This window comes from Pelophylax lessonae, assembly GCF_965119305.1.
Source record: "Pelophylax lessonae genome assembly, chromosome: 5".
In the NCBI taxonomy this organism is placed as follows: Eukaryota; Metazoa; Chordata; class Amphibia; order Anura; family Ranidae; genus Pelophylax; species Pelophylax lessonae.
The window spans coordinates 38,232,019-38,250,171 of record NC_138772.1 but is presented as its reverse complement, the minus strand read 5'-3'; the positions used below and the strand labels follow the sequence as shown (position 1 = coordinate 38,250,171).

Here is an 18,153-nt window from a genome sequence, read left to right as displayed (position 1 = left end):
GAGGCCAGGCAGCGGCGGCCAGGGCCGGACTGGCCTACCGGGATACCGGGATATTTCCCGGTGGGCCGCCGGCCCTGGGGCCGCTTTAAAATTGTGGCCGCTTTAAGACGCGGCCGCTATTGTGGCCGCTTTAAGACGCGGCCGCTATTGTGGCCGCTTTAAGACGCGGCCGCTATTGTGGCCGCTTTAAGACGCGGCCGCTATTGTGGCCGCTTTAAGACGCGGCCGCTATTGGGACCGCCCCGCGGCCGCGCTGTGATAGCTGCTGCTTCCCTGGTGAAGTCCGTACTATGTCAGCCGCTATGAGCGGCATGACGTCAGAGCGGCTGCGCGGCGCCGGCCGGCGGTGGATCATGTGACTGAGTCTGTCAGCAAGACGGACGGTCACGGTGACGGCGCCGAGGGACCCACTACACGGACGCCAGCCCAGCAGCCCAGCACCCGGGGAATCGAGTCCAACCGTCTGACCAAGTTAGTACTAAAAAATCAGCAGACTGCAGTGCAATTATTGATCCCATTCTCCGACCTCCACCAGACCACCACAGATCTTCTCCCTAATAGGATGGGGGGGAAGCAGTGGCGGTGGGGAGGATGGCACCCCCCATCACCACTGCCACCAATCTACCCTCACCACCACCACTGCCACCGATTCCCACCCCCCTCACCACCACTGCCAAGGATTCCCACCCCCCTCACCACCACTGCCACCGATTCCCACCCCCCTCACCACCACTGCCACCGATTCCCACCCCCCTCACCACCACCACCACTGCCACCGATTCCCACCCCCCTCATCACCACTGCCACCTATTCCCACCCCCCTCACCACCACTGCCACCGATTCCCACCCCCCTCACCACCACCACCACTGCCACCGATTCCCACCCCCCTCATCACCACTGCCACCTATTCCCACCCCCCTCACCACCACTGCCACCGATTCCCACCCCCCTCACCACCACTGCCACCGATTCCCACCCCCCTCACCACCACTGCCACCGATTCCCACCCCCCTTACCACCACTGCCACCGATTCCCACCCCCCTCACCACCACCACCACTGCCACCGATTCCCACCCCCCTCATCACCACTGCCACCTATTCCCACCCCCCTCACCACCACTGCCACCGATTCCCACCCCCCTCACCACCACCACCACTGCCACCGATTCCCACCCCCCTCATCACCACTGCCACCTATTCCCACCCCCCTCACCACCACTGCCACCGATTCCCACCCCCCTCACCACCACTGCCACCGATTCCCACCCCCTCACCACCACCACCACCGATTCCCACCCCCCTCACCACCACCACCACTGCCACCGATTCCCACCCCCCTCATCACCACTGCCACCTATTCCCACCCCCCTCACCACCACTGCCACCGATTCCCACCCCCCTCACCACCGCCACCACTGCCACCGATTCCCACCCCCCTCATCACCACTGCCACCTATTCCCACCCCCCTCACCACCACTGCCACCGATTCCCACCCCCCTCACCACCGCCACCACTGCCACCGATTCCCACCCCCCTCACCACCACTGCCACCGATTCCCACCCCCCTCACCACCACTGCCACCTATTCCCACCCCCTCACCACCACTGCCACCTATTCCCACCCCCCTCACCACCACCACCACTGCCGATTCCCACCCCCCTCACCACCACTGCCACCGATCCCACCCCCCTCATCACCACCCCCTCATCACCACCACCGCTGCCACTGATCCCACCCCCCTCATCACTACCCCTGCTGCCACCGATCCCAACCCCCTCACCACCACCCCTGATGCCACTGATCCCACCCCCCTCACCACCACCGCTCCCACCGATCCCACCACCCCTGCTGCCACTTATCCCATCCCCCTCACCAGCACCACCGCTTCCACTGATTCCACCCCCCTCACCACCACCCCTGCTGCCACTCATCCCACCCCCCTCATCATGTCTGCAACCTCTGACATCTCCTGTACCATGTCTCCACAGCCCCTGACATCTCCTGTACCATATCTCCACAGCCCCTGACATCTCCTGTACCATGTCTCCACAGCCCCTGACATCTCCTGTACCATGTCTCCACAGCCCCTGACATCTCCTATACCATGTCCGCACAGCCCCTGACATGTCCTGTACCATGTCCGCACAGCCCCTGACATCTCCTATACCATGTCCGCACAGCCCCTGACATGTCCTGTACCATGTCCGCACAGCCCCTGACATGTCCTGTACCATGTCCGCACAGCCCCTGACATGTCCTGTACCATGTCCGCACAGCCCCTGACATGTCCTGTACCATGTCCACACAGCCCCTGACATGTCCTGTGCCATGTCCACACAGCCCCTGACATGTCCTGTACCATGTCCACACAGCCCCTGACATGTCCTGTACCATGTCCACACAGCCCCTGACATGTCCTGTACCATGTCCACACAGCCCCTGACATGTCCTGTACCATGTCCGCACAGCCTATGACATCTCCTTTATTATGTCCGCACTTTTTACACTTTTAACTAGAATTTGCTCTTTTATATATAAAGCCCTATATGCTTTCATATCTATCTTATCTATGTATAATACACTCTTCAAATTTGCTTTAAAATGCATGGTTTTCCCTTTTATGAACAAGGAAATAATGGCGCTATGCTGTTGGGCCGGTATAATAATGCTATGGGGCTGGTATGACATTTTTTCCAGGGCTGAAGTTTATTCCCAGTCCGGCCCTGGCGGCGGCGGCAGCTTCCCCCTCAGTCTCCTCCATGGTCGGGCTTCCCCTGTATCTCCTCCCTCCTCCTTCACCAATAGGATGGCTTCTCCTTTTGGCCATCATTTCGGACCCGCCTCCTGATTGGCTAGGAGGAGAATCCATGGGACAATAGCGAATATCAACAATCACACAACTGGGTGGGCTCTGTGCTCCGAGCCCACCCTTTTTTGAAGCCTATTAGAGCCTCTGGCTCTAATCACGTGCTTCAAGAAAAAAGAACCCCATTGGAATCCATGCATCCGGTGCCCTGCATGTAGATTAGGGGGCCGGCGTCCTGCGCCCCCAATGGACGGGCCGCCACTGCTTCCTTCATCAAATCATGTGCAAGCAAAAATGCATTTTTTTTCCCCTTGCACATGATTGGGTACTTTTTGCAAACTGAAGCATTTCCTCATTTAGTAAGCTCTGGAGCAACAGCACTTGTAGAGTGCAACTGCACTTTGAAAAGTGCACTGTCTATCTGCCTTTAGTAAATCAACCCCACTGTAAGGTAAAGGTTGATTATCTTGTTAAAATGGCTCTTGATAGTGAGTGGGATAAATTAGGCAGCAAGTAAACATGTTGTCCCTGAAGTTGGTGTGTTGAAAGCATAAAAAATGGGCAAGTGTAAGGACTTAAGGGACTCTGATATGGACAAAATTATAATGGCTAGACGACTGGGTCAGAGCAACTCCAAAACTGTAGCTCTTTTAGGATGTTCCCGGTCTACAGTGGTCAGGATCGTGTGAGGTCCAAGGGAGGAAAACCGTTGAACCAGCGACAAAGGCTCATTGATGCATGCGAGGAATGAGGCTGGTCTGTGTAGTCCAACCCAATAGAAGAGCTACTGTAGCCTAAATTGTTCTTGTTGGTTCTGATAGAAAGGTGTCAGAACACACAGAGCATCACAGTCTGTTGTGTATGGGGCTGCGTAGCCGCAGACCGGTCAGGGTGGTCATGCTGACCCGTGTCCACAGCTAAAAGTGCCTACAATGGGCACGTGAGGATCAGAAATGGACCATTGAGCAGTGGAAGCACTGACCACTGTATTAGTGTCACTGGTTCCCACAAAGTGCCAGAATGTCCACCGCAATATTGCAGTTCTGCTATAAATCGCTGATCGCCACCATTACTAGTAAAAAAAATAAAATAAATATAAATATCCCAGAGTTTTTAGACACTATAACGTGTGCATAAACCAATCAATATATGCTTTACCACCTCCCGCTCACTGTATTGACAAATGACGGGCAGGCGGTTGCGGCAGGCTTTTCCTGGGACTACGCCATATGACGTCGCCCCGCTCTCGCTGTGCTTACCCGCCCGCGGGGGGCGTGAAGCGCGGCGAATGTTGGTGCGCTATATCCCTGAGACACGGCGCAACACTGGTCTCGGTAAAGAGCCGATTACGAGGCTCCTTACCCATGTGATCAGCTGTGCCCAATCACAGCTGATTACATGTAAACAAGCAAATGCCGGTTAGGCCCCTTTCACACTTGTGCGACTTGTCCTGCGATTTGGGACTGCAAAGTACCGTTCATATCTGTAGGACTTCGAGTCGCAACGCCTTAAAAGTAGTCCCTGCACTACTTTGGGCCAATTTTATTGTGTTTTGTGGTCCATAGACATAGGCATTGCTTCAAGTCCAGTCAAAATCGCGGCAAAAAAATTGCGGAAAAATCGCTCGACTTTTAGGTCACATAAGTGTGAAAGGGGCCTTATCTGCATTGCTCCCTTCACGCTGACAGCGTGTGAGGAGAGGAGAGATGATCAGCGGCATTTCCCCACAGAGGAGACTTGCACAGATAATCAGGCCACTGATCATCAGTGCAGCTCCAGGAGTTCCCAGCAGTAATGCCAATCAGTGCCCATCAGTGCCACCCATCAGTGCTGCCAATCAGTACCGCCTATCCGTGCCACCTATAAGTAAGTGCTTCCTATCAGTGCTGCTTATCAATGCTCATCAATGCTGCATATCAGTGCCGCCTATCAAGGCCACCTCATCAGTGCTGCCTCATCAGTGCCCACCAGTGAAGGAGAAAAATTACTTATTTACAAAGTTCTATAACAAAATTTTCTGTCTTTTTTTCATTTTTTTAGTAAAAAAACAAAAAACCCAGTGGTGAGTAAATACCACGAAAAGAAAGCTTGATCTGTCACAAAAAAAATGATGAAAATGTTGTTTAGGTACAGCATTGCATGACCGCGCAATTGTCATTCAAAATGTGACAGCGATAAAAGCTGAAAATTGGTCTGGGCAGGAAGGGGTGAAAGTCAGGGGCGTAACTACAGGGGTTGCAGGGATTGCAATTACAACCAGGCCCCATACCCCAGGGGGCCTGTGCAGCTCCCCTGTACAACTGAATAGGAGGGGGGGGGGGCAGCATGTAGAGAAATCACTGTCCTTCTTTTTCCTCCTGTAGGATAAAAAATATTACAATTAAAGTACCAAAAAATAAAAACGACTGACACCAGTGGGTGAACTTCCAGGATCGCAAAGGTCACACTTGCGACCGGGCCCTGGCATTTCACCACCGTGGGGAGTCCCCGAGATGGCTGGATGGGGGCCCACTGCAGAACTTGTGAAAGGGTCTTTCTGCGGGGCCATAATAAAGGGCCCCACAACGAGAGTAAAGGGTCCCTGGATCAGTGGCAAGAGCCCCAGGCTTGAAGGGAAGGGCCCCAGCTGGGGGTCTGGGGGGCCCTTCATGGTTTCTTGCACCAGGGTCCTGAAGGTTCTAGTTACGCCTCTGGTGAAAGTCCCCAGTAGTCAAGTAGTTAAAGTGGAGCACCACAAACCAAAAATGCTATATAATTTATTTTTAATATTCAATGCAAACTCCCCCATCCATCCTTGTCTCCATGCTTTATTTTTTTGAGAAATCATTTTGAAAAACACCCCCTGACATTTCTGAAAGTGGCCATCTTGAGTAAGGGCAGATGATTCATGTATCATTTACTTCCTGGAATCTGTTTGCCCTTAGCTCAGGGATAGGCTGAGCTTAGAACCCTCCCTCCCCACCTGAAGACTTCTGGGATGTATGTATTACAGGCTCTCTGTGTTCATTCCAGAGAGAACAACGGTCTCCTGTGTTTACAACAGCAGACCGTCGTTCTCTCTCAGCGGGGAGCAATCACGGCCGCCGGTCCCGTGGATCAGCTTCACCGCTTCCTAATGGGGGCGGGCGCGTGCCTCTGGGGGCACCTGCGCGCCCCTAGGAGCGCTCCTGCAAACCGCTGTACAGAGCCAGCCTGCCGCAATATAACCGTGGCGCGTGGTCGACAAGTGGTTAAAGTAACGCAATGCTGTATTGCAATCGCCGGGTCATAAGGGAGGTAAATCTTCCAGAGGTCAAGTGGTTAATGAATATAGAGCTACATTAATTTGTGACATTTTATATCTGCCTGGAGTTCAGCTTTAAAACTGAATGCAGCATGGATTATTTAGGGCAGGCAAATACAATAGTAAAATGAAGCCCTATGAGGTTAAATGCCCTTTAAGGCTTTATATACAAGCATCAAGCAAAACATATAACAAATGGAGGCAGACAACAGGTTATATATAGACCTGAAGATTGTAGTAATCAAAGCAGCAGGAAGAACGGAGAGATTTAGAAATGCATTTAAGGAAATGACCAGCGATGTTCAATTCAACGAGAAGAGAGACGGCCACTTCCTCAATCCGCCAATACATTAGTAGTGTTGATGGCGGTTTGAAAGCATGATCGCACCTTCCTTTGCTATTTCAGACCAGTAACATAAAAAAAAAACTATAGATCGGATGGGGGAATGATTCTCTTTGATAGTAGATTTGTATGAAAACTTGAAAGAGGACTCGGGAGAAATCACCAAATTCAGACAATTTATAGTAGAATAGAGATTTCTTTTTTTTTTTTTAAAGCATTGTGTGGAAAAAAAAGTAAAAGTGTGGGCTCTGTGGAGGAAACCAAAATCTTTCATCAAAAGAAAAGGGGACAAAAATGGCACCAGGTCTTTGATCTTCTATATATGTCTTTATTATACCTGCCAACTTTTTAAGACGGAACGAGGGACACCTATTAGCAAAAGTATGTAGGCATAGGACACACCCCCTGCCACACCCCCTTAACTAGTTCCCGACCGCCTGCCACCGATTTACTGCTGCAGTGCGGCCCTCCTGCGCTAAACGACGTAGACCAGGGATCCTCAAACTACGGCCCTCTAGCTGTTGCAGAAATACACATCCCATGAGGCAATGTAAAACTCTGACATTCAAAGACATGACTAGGCATGATGGGAATTTAGTGTTAGGTTCTGCATGAAACGCAGGGTGCCTTGTCGTTGGCCTTGCAGCTTCCGCATGCATTTGCAAATATCTGTTAACTAAACCCCTGCTTTTAACTTATAGTGTTAGACTGGTTTATTTTGGTTTGTTAGCAGACTGGTGGGTAAGTATTTCAAACTAGGGACCGGCTGTTTTTCACACACCTTCATTTATCCCATTTTTTCAATTGACCATGCACAGGGATGGAGACACTGAGCAGTGCTCGCCAGTTCTCACATAAAGTCCCAAATTGCCCTTTTTTTGTATGATGGGAATTGTAGTACCTGAACAACTGGAGGGCCATAGTTTGAAGACCGCTGACGTAGACCTACGTCGGTCGCACGCCTGCAGCTAGGGGGGCGAGCGCGCACCACCGGCAGCTCGCTCCCATCCCTACCTGGGAGCGGGGACTCCAATACACGGGTCAGGCGGGTCTGATTGCCGTCTGACACCCACGATCGCTGCCCGCTGAGAGAGAAGGACGGTCAGCTGTTGTAAACACAGCCGACCGTTCTTCTCCCTGGAATGATCACAGAGCTCATGTGATCGTTCTATATAGGAACACAGGTCTCTATGATCATTTTACAAGCCCCTCCCCCATACAGTTATACTCAATCCCCTAGGTACACATTTAATCCCTTGATCCCCCACAGTGTTAACCCCTTCCCTGCCAGTGTCATTATTACAGTAACAGTGCATATTTTTAGCACTGATTACTGTAGTAATGTCACTGGTACCCCCAAAAGTGTCAAAAATGTCAGTTAGGGATCCGATCTGTGCGCCACACTGTCGCAGTCCTGCTAAAGATCACCGCCATTACTAGTAAAAAAAAAAAAAAAAACAATAAAAATTATTTTATTATTTATTATCTTTGCGCAAACCAATCAAAATACGCTTATTGCGATTTTTTTTTTAACCAAAAATACGTAGCAGAAAACAAATTGGCCTAAAATGTTAAAAAAAATTCTGATTTTTAAGATTTTTTTTTTTGAGAATGTTATATAGCAGAAAGTGAAAAATGTTTTTTTTTTTTTTTTTTTTCAGAATTGTCGCTCTTTTTTTGTTTATAGGGCAAAAAATAAAAATTGCAGAGGTGATCAAATACTACAAAAGAAAGCTCTATTTGTGGGAAAAAAAGGACATCAATTTTATTTAGGTACAGCGTCGCACGACCGCGCAATTGTCTGTTAAAGTAGCGCAGTGCCGAATCGCAAAATATGGCCTGGTCATTAAGGGGGGAAATCTTCCGGTCCAGAAGTGGTTAAAGGAGAATTCTCCAAAAAAAATGTTTGACCCCTTCGTGTCTAAGGGTAAAACAAATTGAAATGCTGAGCACAATTTTGCAAGTTTGACATGTGTTTCTAAAACGGTACTTATCATCGTAATTACTTTGTGCATCTGAGCGCATTGTTTTTAGGACAAATTGGGCTTTCATTTGGTGGTAAATGCTAATAGAGATCTCCTTTTTTTTTTTTTTTTTAATTACAAAAGGACAACTGGCCCAAAATAATAAAAAAATAGTTTTAGTTTCACTTAGCAGTATATTTATTGTTACTACCATAGCCTACCGCCAAATAACCAAAGAGCAATGATAGAGCTCTATCCACTATAGTTAAACTGCTTGAACTTCTGAAGAAGCGGCTTTTGCCCACGAAACATGTTAAGTATGGATGGGCATGAACATGGCACACACAGCTGTACTATGTTTAGGATTGGATGACACGGTAACCTTGATTGGCCAGTCCTTAGCCCATTCGGCATGCTTTGACTGTATTGAGGTGGATAGTTATTCCTTCTTATGTAATGCGATTGTTTGGATAAACTGTATTCTATGGATACTTTGTTTTAAATTAATATTTTTGTAAAATAAATTTGATTTTATTATATTACATGTGTCTACATTCTTGGCAGCAAAATTATTCTTTACGGCACCATTAAAGTCCCACTTAGTCCCTTATCACCCTACTAGTGTGCTCTTGGGGTTCACTCTGACCTGAGCCTTTGGTCCATTGGACTTTCTATTTTAGTGGGGAGTGTGGATCAGTTTGAACTGGAACTGAGTGGTGTCCTAGTGAAGTAGGGTCAGCCTGCTTGGAAGTGGTTGACCCACTGACTGGTCCCCCCAGTGGTGACCCAGTCCCCCCATTGTCTAATGGGACTCAGGTGTACAGTGGGCCCCCCTGTAGACCAAGTCCGTAACCACTGGAAAAGGAGAGGCCTCTCGTAAGAGTAAGCTTGTAATTCTCAACACGGCCTTCGGTTCGATTTTACTAAAAAACAATTAGGTGATTCTAAACGCAGGAACTGGCTTAACAACCCACATCAAGGCAGTACTACAGTCAGGTCATTTATTTCAAAAGCAGGCTTTCCATAAGATTATATGTGTCTTACACTTCTTTTATGCATGGCCTGAGCACTGCCATCTTGGATGTAATGTCAACAGCCCCAGCAGCCTCAGAACTGTCACTCAAGTGTAGCAATCATCCCGATAAGGGCTGCTGGTTTGCCTCAGGTTCCTTTCCCAGATTGGTGCAACAGCAGCCAGTCACACAGCAACTGTCACTCTTCTGGCTCAATAAACAGCCTAGGGGTTTCCTTTTTCAACTTTATTGCTTAATAACTGGGGTAGGGCATAGGGTGCTGTGGGATACTCCATGAACCCTGAATAGTACTCAGAGGACGTACTTTAATTTGTTGCTACTCCTTAGAACAGTCCCTTTAGTAAAGGCCCGAAAAATGGACAGCACTGAGACACCATCAGAAATAACCCAGGCTAGGCAAGCTCTAGTAATGATGCACAAGGGGTAGCAGCAGCAAAAGTCACCAGGATACTACACTCAGGTCTGTACTCACAATGCCCCTAGACACTTGGATGCCTCCTTCCAATATCAGCCAGACATTTCTCCAGTGAGCTCTCCGGACTGGACCCTCAGTGAAATTCCTTGATTAGCTTCTTGTTAGCAAGCAGACCCCCCAGTTTAAGCATAGCTGGGACCTCGATGAGCACAGTTAGAAGCTGGGCTTCCTAGAATGACAGCAGCCTTTCTGGACAAAAACCCGACTACTCCAGACCCATGCTATTTATGTGCTCTGCAGCCACCTACTGGGCCCACCTCCCCAGGCATTGGCTGAGACCCCATACATTTTCAGACTGTTCATTTGACCTGCTCCATTTCTATGTTCTAGAGCCTTCCAGAAGGCAGCGAGAAGCAGCCCGTGAGACCCTGATCAGTCCAAGACAATCATCAACGGCTCCACTAATTACAGAGGAGCCAAAGGAACTAAATTTACCTAGCCAATTCAGTAACCTACCTGGGAGGGTGCTACATAAGTGACACTATAGGGTTGATTTAGTAAAGGCAAACCTTCACTTTGCATAGAATGGCCAATCATGTGCAAGGAATCTCACAGGAAATAAAAATTCGGAGAAAAAGCTAACTAGAAAAAACTATCTAGAAAAAAAAAACTTTTGCCAGGACCAGAGATCCCAGCAAGGTCCTGACTAGGCAGATGAAAACTGACATCCTATAGCAGAGAGAGTATACCCCCTGGGACTGCCCACAGGCGTAGCCTGAACTTTTTTCTGCCTAGTGGCCTACTCCTGTAGGGGGCAGTATAACCTTACTGATATGAAGATCAGAGACTGTGTCCGTCAATGAACGACAGAGAAAAACAGATTTATTGCTTGCACACAGGGCTTTTTTTCTCAGAGAATAGGTGCAGGAACTCCCTCTTTTGGACCTACCCCTTGTATCCGCCCCTACCTACATCCGTGAACCGTTCCTTGGTTACACCCACTACCCACCTCCCAGTATCATACTTTTTAGAAAATACAGAACAAAGTAACATTTGTGGTACAAACTAATTTGTATGGAATTTGTTAATGATAACAAAAAAGCAGTAAAATAGATCCCATGCAGCCAACAACAATATATCCCCCAGCAACAATAGATCCAGCCAGAAACAGTGGGCACTCAGCGGCAACAACAGATCTCCCAGCAGCCAGCATCAATAGACTGCTGCCTAAACAGTAGATCCCTCCCAGCAACAACTGACCCCTCATCTACATAAGACCCACCCCAGCAACAATAGACCCCCCTGCAAAACGAGATCTCTTCCAGAGACAATAGATCCCCCAGCAGCCACATTAGATATTCCCAGCAGCAATAAATCCTCCTGCAGGAATAGATCCCCTCCAGCAACAATAGGTTCCTCAGCAGCCAGCATCAATAGACAGTGTAGCACAACCCAGCACTCCTTGCCATTACATACATTCAGTGCTGGAGGTGCCGGAACTGCGTTCCCCTGCGTTCCCGCTGAAAAAAAGCCCTGCTTGCACATGATTGGATGATAAAAGTGAGCATAGCTTCTGTTTATTTATTAAGCTCTGGAGCAACTGCTCTTGCAGATTGCAACTACACTTTGCAAAATGCATAGTCTGTTTGCCTTTAGTAAACCAACCCGTATATATAATTCCCCTTCACTCCCCCCCGGCAGCAACTTAAAAGGTTATGTAGGGAGGGGCGAAGGAGCTGTGTCAGCACAGACAGTAATTATACACTCATAGAACAGGTAGCCTATGCCATGGCAGGAGAGAGGAGGCTGTGCTGGGGAATGGACTCTTCCTGGGGAGGACGCATTCCCAAAAAATTGTAAGTAAGCAGTTACTTGATCTGTCCATGCTTTTACTTGCAATTTTTTTAAGGCTGGTGACAGGGTCTCTTCAAACCATCTCTTTATTTAACACTCTTTTTTTATTTAGCCCATATCGTAAAATGGAGTTTGATAAAAATTCTGGTCATGGCTGTGCCAGCTTCTATACATTTCAGATAAAAAGATATTAATTTCATAATTAAAAGTAATCTTGTGTAAATACCCTGCAGGCCTCTATGAATCAAACACATACTGCGTGTCAGACTACCCACTGGGTTCAAGTGGAAGGCACTGGATGGATAATTAGATAGTACACCTTTTCCAAGCTCATTTGCATGCATATAATATTTTTTGCACACTGACAAGCAGCAGTAACAACAAAAGTCAGATTACCACAGGGAATTCCCACAAAGAAGACTTCATTCCTTATAATTTACAGCCTAAATTAAAATAATTTGATCTTTGACAAGGATGAAATGTCAGACAGCAAGGGGTCCTTCGCAAGCCACAGCCTGCGGATTCTGAAATCTGCCTAATTTATGTCAGTCAATCCATAATACATATTTAAGCATTACACAAAAAAGATAATACATATGCAAGCTGACACCTTTGGTATTTTCCCGCTGTTAATTTATAAAGGTCTGGAGTCCCCAAACCAAGTGGAATTATTTAAATAGGTGGAGACACATCAGACAGGGGGGGTAGGTGGTACGGTTGGGGGGGTGCAAAGGCATCGGCGGTTATTTTCGCTTAATATTGAGCGCGGCGGGGAGTACGACAAGGCAATTATTCAACTTGGAATCAGAACCCCATTGTGACTTGTTAGGCTAGCTAGTTTTCACATTTAGCCAGAGGACCTCTAATTAACACAAATCGTACACAGATTAGTTTGCACTTTTGCAGTTGGTAGCTAGCGAGTTAGGACTTTGACGTGAGTGGCAAAGCGGTGATGATAGGGCGATGGCATGGTCCTGGAGAATTGCCATTGGTGATAGATGTGGACATGACTCTTGCCACGGTTAAACTTTGTATGATTAAAAAGAAATGTATTTTTTTTTTTACTTTTTCTTTAAATTATTTTTAACTTTGTAAAAGTGTACCAGTCATTTAGTCCTGGTTCACACTGCCTGACAAGTCGCGGTCCATTCTGTGCTACGGGAACCGTTCTAATAGTCGCTCCGACTTAGAAAATAGTTCCTGTATTACTTCGAGGCGACATCGGAGGGACTTGCATTGACTTCCATTATGTGAAGTCCGTGCAAGTCGCGCCGAAGTCGCGGTGTACGCGACTTCACAAGTCGCGCCAAAGTCACGGTGCACGCGACTTCACAGGTCGCCCCCGAAGTCGGATCACCATAGTGTGAACCGACACGCACTAGCCGGCTTGAGGGTAAAAGAGATGGATGTCTGAGAAATAAAAGTTTTTGTCTTTAGTTACCGTATTTTCCGGCGTATAAGATGACTGGGAGTATAAGACGACCCCCCTAATTTTCATCTACCGGTAATACTTATACTTAGGTTACCTTGGAGATATTATACTCGGCGTATAAGACGACCCCCCCATTTTTGGGGGATTTTTTTGAGGTTCAAAAGTAGTCTTATACGCAAGAAAATACAGTACCTAGGAAAAAAGAGACCCTTAGAGCCGGTTCACACTGGGGCGACTTGTCAGGCGAATTAGTCACCTGACAAGTCGCGCTCCATTCAGAGCAATGGAACCGTTCTAATCAGAGCAACTCTAGTCGCTCCGACTTAGAAAAAGGTTCCTGCACTACTTGGGGGCGACTTCGGAGCGGCTTGCATTGGCTTCTATTAAAGAAGTCGTTTGCAAGCCATGCTGAAGTCACGCTGCAGGGGGCGGCTTCAGAGTTGGGTGGCTTTGAAGTCGCCCCAGTGTGAACCTTCTCTCAACCTCCCTGTTGGTCTGATTATGTCCAGATTTCTGTGCTAAAAGCGGTACATTATTTTGCACGAAAATCTGTTGTTTTACATTTTAAAACTCACTTTCCCCTGCGATCCCCCCCGCCGTCCTCCCCCGCCGTCCTCCTGCTGTGTGCTCGGCCAATGCCAGCACCTGTCTTCCGGTTCCATTCCCTGCGACCGTTGCGACGAAAGGGGGTGGAACCGGAGGCAATTTCAAAAATGTAAATACAACAAATGGCATAATGCAAAGCTGTGATCCTAAAGTGTGGTACACACTAGTAGAAAATCTGCCGAAAATTCCCGTCCGAGGTAAAATTGTACGATTTTCGGCTAGTGTGTACACAACTTTCAGCAGCCGATGCCGACATTTTCAACGAAAAAAAACGGAAGGACAAACACCAAAATTTTTATCGTCCCTCCCCAGACGACCAATTTTCGTTTAATGTGTATGCAGTACGTCCGCGAAAAATCTGAAGATATTTCGTCCAATTTTCATCAAGTGTGTACGAGCCTTTACGGATTACACTGTATCATGCCATTACACCACAGGATTTCACCTGGTGACTTTTCCAGTGCCTTGCCTGTGCTTTTCCAGTTCTTTGTGCCTGGAAAATAGAGAACGACCATGGCGTCCAAAAAGCGTTCTTTTTGCGTAAAATAGTTTTTAGATGAACTGGAAAACAGCGCCAGCGAAACGGAGTTACCTGAAGAACTGAGCGATATAGATTTTTGGGAAAATTCGTCATTAGGTACGGAAAGTAAGGACAGCGACGATTCTGATGTCTTTCTTGCACATCGCTCCAAATTGGAAATTCTGAAGAATCATTTGATATACTTCCCAAATTCCACAAGCTATGTGCCAGAAAGAGACATCAGAATCGTCGCTGTCGTCACTTTCCGTACCTGATGAGGAATTTTCCCACAAATCGCTATCACTCATTACTTCAAGTAACTCCATTTCGCTGTCACTGTTTTCCAGTTCGTCTAAAAGCACTTTTGCGCCAAAAAAAAAAAACACTTTTTGGACGCCATGGTCGTTCAAAATTTCCGAGGCACAAAGCACTGGAAAAGCACAGGCAGGGCACTGGAAAAGTCACCAGGTGAAATTCTGGGGTGAAATGGCATGATACAGTGTAATCCGTTAGGATCACAGCTTTGTATCATGTCATTTGTGTATTTACACTTTTGAATTTGCTGCCGTTTCCACCCCCTGCGTCGCAACGCTCGCAGGGAAGGGAACCGGAAGGCAAGTGCCGGCAATCGGACGTGCACAGAGCGGGGAGAGAGTGTGAGGATGCTGGGGAGGACGGTGGGGGATCGCAGGGAAGGTGAGTAACATTCTGGGGTAATCATGAGTGTGGCTCGGGGTTACAACTTTTGGTACTGAAGATTAACCCCGAGCCACACTTGGGAAAACCGCCAGGGAGGTTAAAGCAGAGTTCCAGGCTCCTGTTTGGGAAACTGAGCTTTTGTGGAGGAGGGGGGGAAGCAGGTACTTGATTTTGACAGGTACCCCCTCCAACTTCTGTTTCAGTCGCCTTAGGTGATTGGAAGTGGAAGTTCTCCTTCCCGAAGTCTTCTGGGACACATGATAGTAGAGATGGCCTTGCGGTTCGCCCGGCGGTCGGTTCGCGGCAAATTTTGCTTGTTCGCAAATTAGCAAAAAGTCTGACTTTTGCCGATGTTCGCGAATATGTCTGCGCCTCTGTTTTCTTTTTCATTCAGAAGAACTTTGACCCATGACACAGCCGTCAGGTGGAACGGGACAGCCAATTGAAACATTCCAGCACATGGACAGTCCCCCTACCCTATAAATAGACCCGATCTGGCGGCCATTTCACATTCCGCTTTCTGCCAGTGTAGGGAGAGGTCTGCTGTGCTCATGATGGAGAGTTTGCTAGACACATATAGCGCTGTGAAGATCCACAAAAGTCCTTTTCAGGGCTGGTATTTCGGTATTGGTCTAGTATCTTTTGAGCTTAGGGAGAGGTATCCTGTGGTTGCTGTAGGGGCAGTTAGAGATCGGCTGCAGTCACACAGAAATCGCTTTGTCAATGTCCACAAAAGTCATTTAAAATGCTCCAATGTTGTCATAGGGTCTATTACAGTCTCTTTACTATAGGGCCTACTAGGTATCCAGTGGTTTCTGTAGGGGCAGTTAAAGATCGGCTGCAGTCACACACAAATTGATCTGTTAATGTCCACAAAAGTCATGTAAAGGGCTGCAAATTTTTTGGTATTACTGTGCAGTGCACTAAAATGGGGGGGGGGGGGGTAATCCACAGTATAATATATTTTGTAGAAAGCATATTATAGTGGATTAGTACTATTATTGTGCACTGTGCAGCATTGTGACAGGTGTGGTGGTGAGACTGAGCGTTTCTGCAGCAACACTACACACAGTGACAAAAACACTTATATTCCCTATACTTAAAAACACTGTATTATAACTGGTGTGATAGACCAATTGCCCCCCCCCCCCATGCCACATATTGAAGTGGGGTGTTATCTGAGTAAACTTTTTCAAGTGTATTTGTGTCATGCAACAATATTGCCTAGTTTGCTGAGTGAAGTCTGGTACACACAGCGCAAAAACTCACTGCCCAATTTTTTGAACTGGTGTGCTACACCAATGCTCCCCCCCCAATGCCACATATTAAAGTGGGGTGTTATCTGAGTAAACTTTTTCAAGTGTATTTGTGTCCTGCAACAATATTGCCTCTTTTGCTGCGTGAAGTCTGGTACACACAGTGCCAAACTCACTGGCCAATTTTTTGAACAACTGGTGTGATAGACCAGTGGCCCCCCAATAGCACATATTGAAGCGGGGTGTTATTTAACAGTATACTTAGATAAAATACTAAGATTGTATTTTAGTCCTGCAAAAATGTGGCCTCTTTTGCTGTGTTAACTGTGCTACACACATTGACAACAGATACTGGCCAATTATTTGTAGAACTGGTGTGATAAACCTGTGGCCCCCCAATACCACAGATTTTCGGGCAAAGTGATGATGACTGTGTAAAAGTTCCATCTGGACCCACTAACACTGAGCTTGGCAGTGCTGCCTTAGGGTTCATTCATACAGGCAGCCAGGGAGGTGGTAAAAGCAAGCGGTTTTACCATGGTGCTACTATCACTACTACTGCCCACCTAAACACAGAAATGCAGCTGCTCAGGTCTGAACCCATGTCACAGCTGTGATGCTTTCCAAAAAAAAAAAAAGTTAAATGGCATTTTGTATTTAGCAGATGGTACCCCAGCCGAGTTTGACCTAATAAATGACCGTGCCGCAACTGCCCTGCAACCAAGTGTAATCCACGCAGTTGTGCTGCAATGTTTTGGCATTTTTAAGGGTTAAAGCATAACTCCAAGTTTCTTGTCTACAGCGCTGTGTTCCGGCAATGGTTCAGGGAACTCCCGCTCCATTCTCTAAACATAATCAAACCTGGCTGAGCACTGCTCAGTCATTCACAGGATGCCATGTATTCTTTATTGATACAGGGCTTCCTCTGATTGGCTGAGGTGGAGTGGCAGGAGGATGGATCGCTTTTCACACTTTATTCCCCAGTATGTCACCCAGTGGCGACTCTAGAAACAATATATGGGGGGAGGGGCACATGAGACACCACAGTCAAAACTAGGGGGCACTCAAAACTTTCACCACTATATCAAACCACAAAAAAACAAAGCTGATCCTTTTTCCTCTCCAGTCCTTCAACTTGTTTGAAGTCCTCCCCCCCCCCCCCCCCTTTGATCCGCTGCAGGCCGACTCCTCACATCCCCATTATATATTATTTATTTATTGATTTATCTATTTATTTATTTTCGATTCCCACCCTTTTTTTTCCCCTTCTTTTCTGACTTCTGTTATGGTGAATTGATTTATTCTGGGCACGATTAATGTTTATTTTGAAGTATTATATATGCTATATACTGAATTGCATTGTTTCATTTTAGATATCATGACATTTTGATTGTCTGTTTACACATGATATGCGGATCCTGAGGAAGCTATTGTAGCGAAACGCGTCGATCCATGAGCTTTGTTATGTGATATATTTCAGACATTTATTGTTTTATGGATATGATTGTTAAAGAAAATATATATGTATACATAATGCATCTGTTATTGTCATTAAATAAATAATATTTCTGTTTATATTTTTCTCTTTCATTTTGGATTCTACTTTGTGAAATATGGCACAATTAAATCCCCAACTTCCCAGGGTTTGGTAGAATTATTCCCCTCATATCCATTCCCCCTCCCCCCCCCTTCTCCTTCCCTACTAGTCACCTACCAACCCAGGCACATACATTTTTACAATATATGGGGGGGGCACATAAGACACCACAGTCAAAACTAGGGGGGCACTCAAAATTTTCACCACTATATCAAACCACAAAAAAACTAAATAGGTAATATATATATATATATATATATATATATATATATATATATATATGTAGCACTGCCCCCTAGAGAGCTGCTGAGATTGGATTTCCCTGGGTTGTTGAGGACC

General features: G+C 47.0%; 1 protein-coding gene across 1 annotated transcript in view; it reads right to left on the bottom strand.

The window, feature by feature from the left end:
• DGKB (diacylglycerol kinase beta) overlaps positions 1-18,153 on the bottom strand; it is a 905,602-nt gene that overhangs the window by 175,848 nt on the left and 711,601 nt on the right. The window lies entirely within an intron of this gene.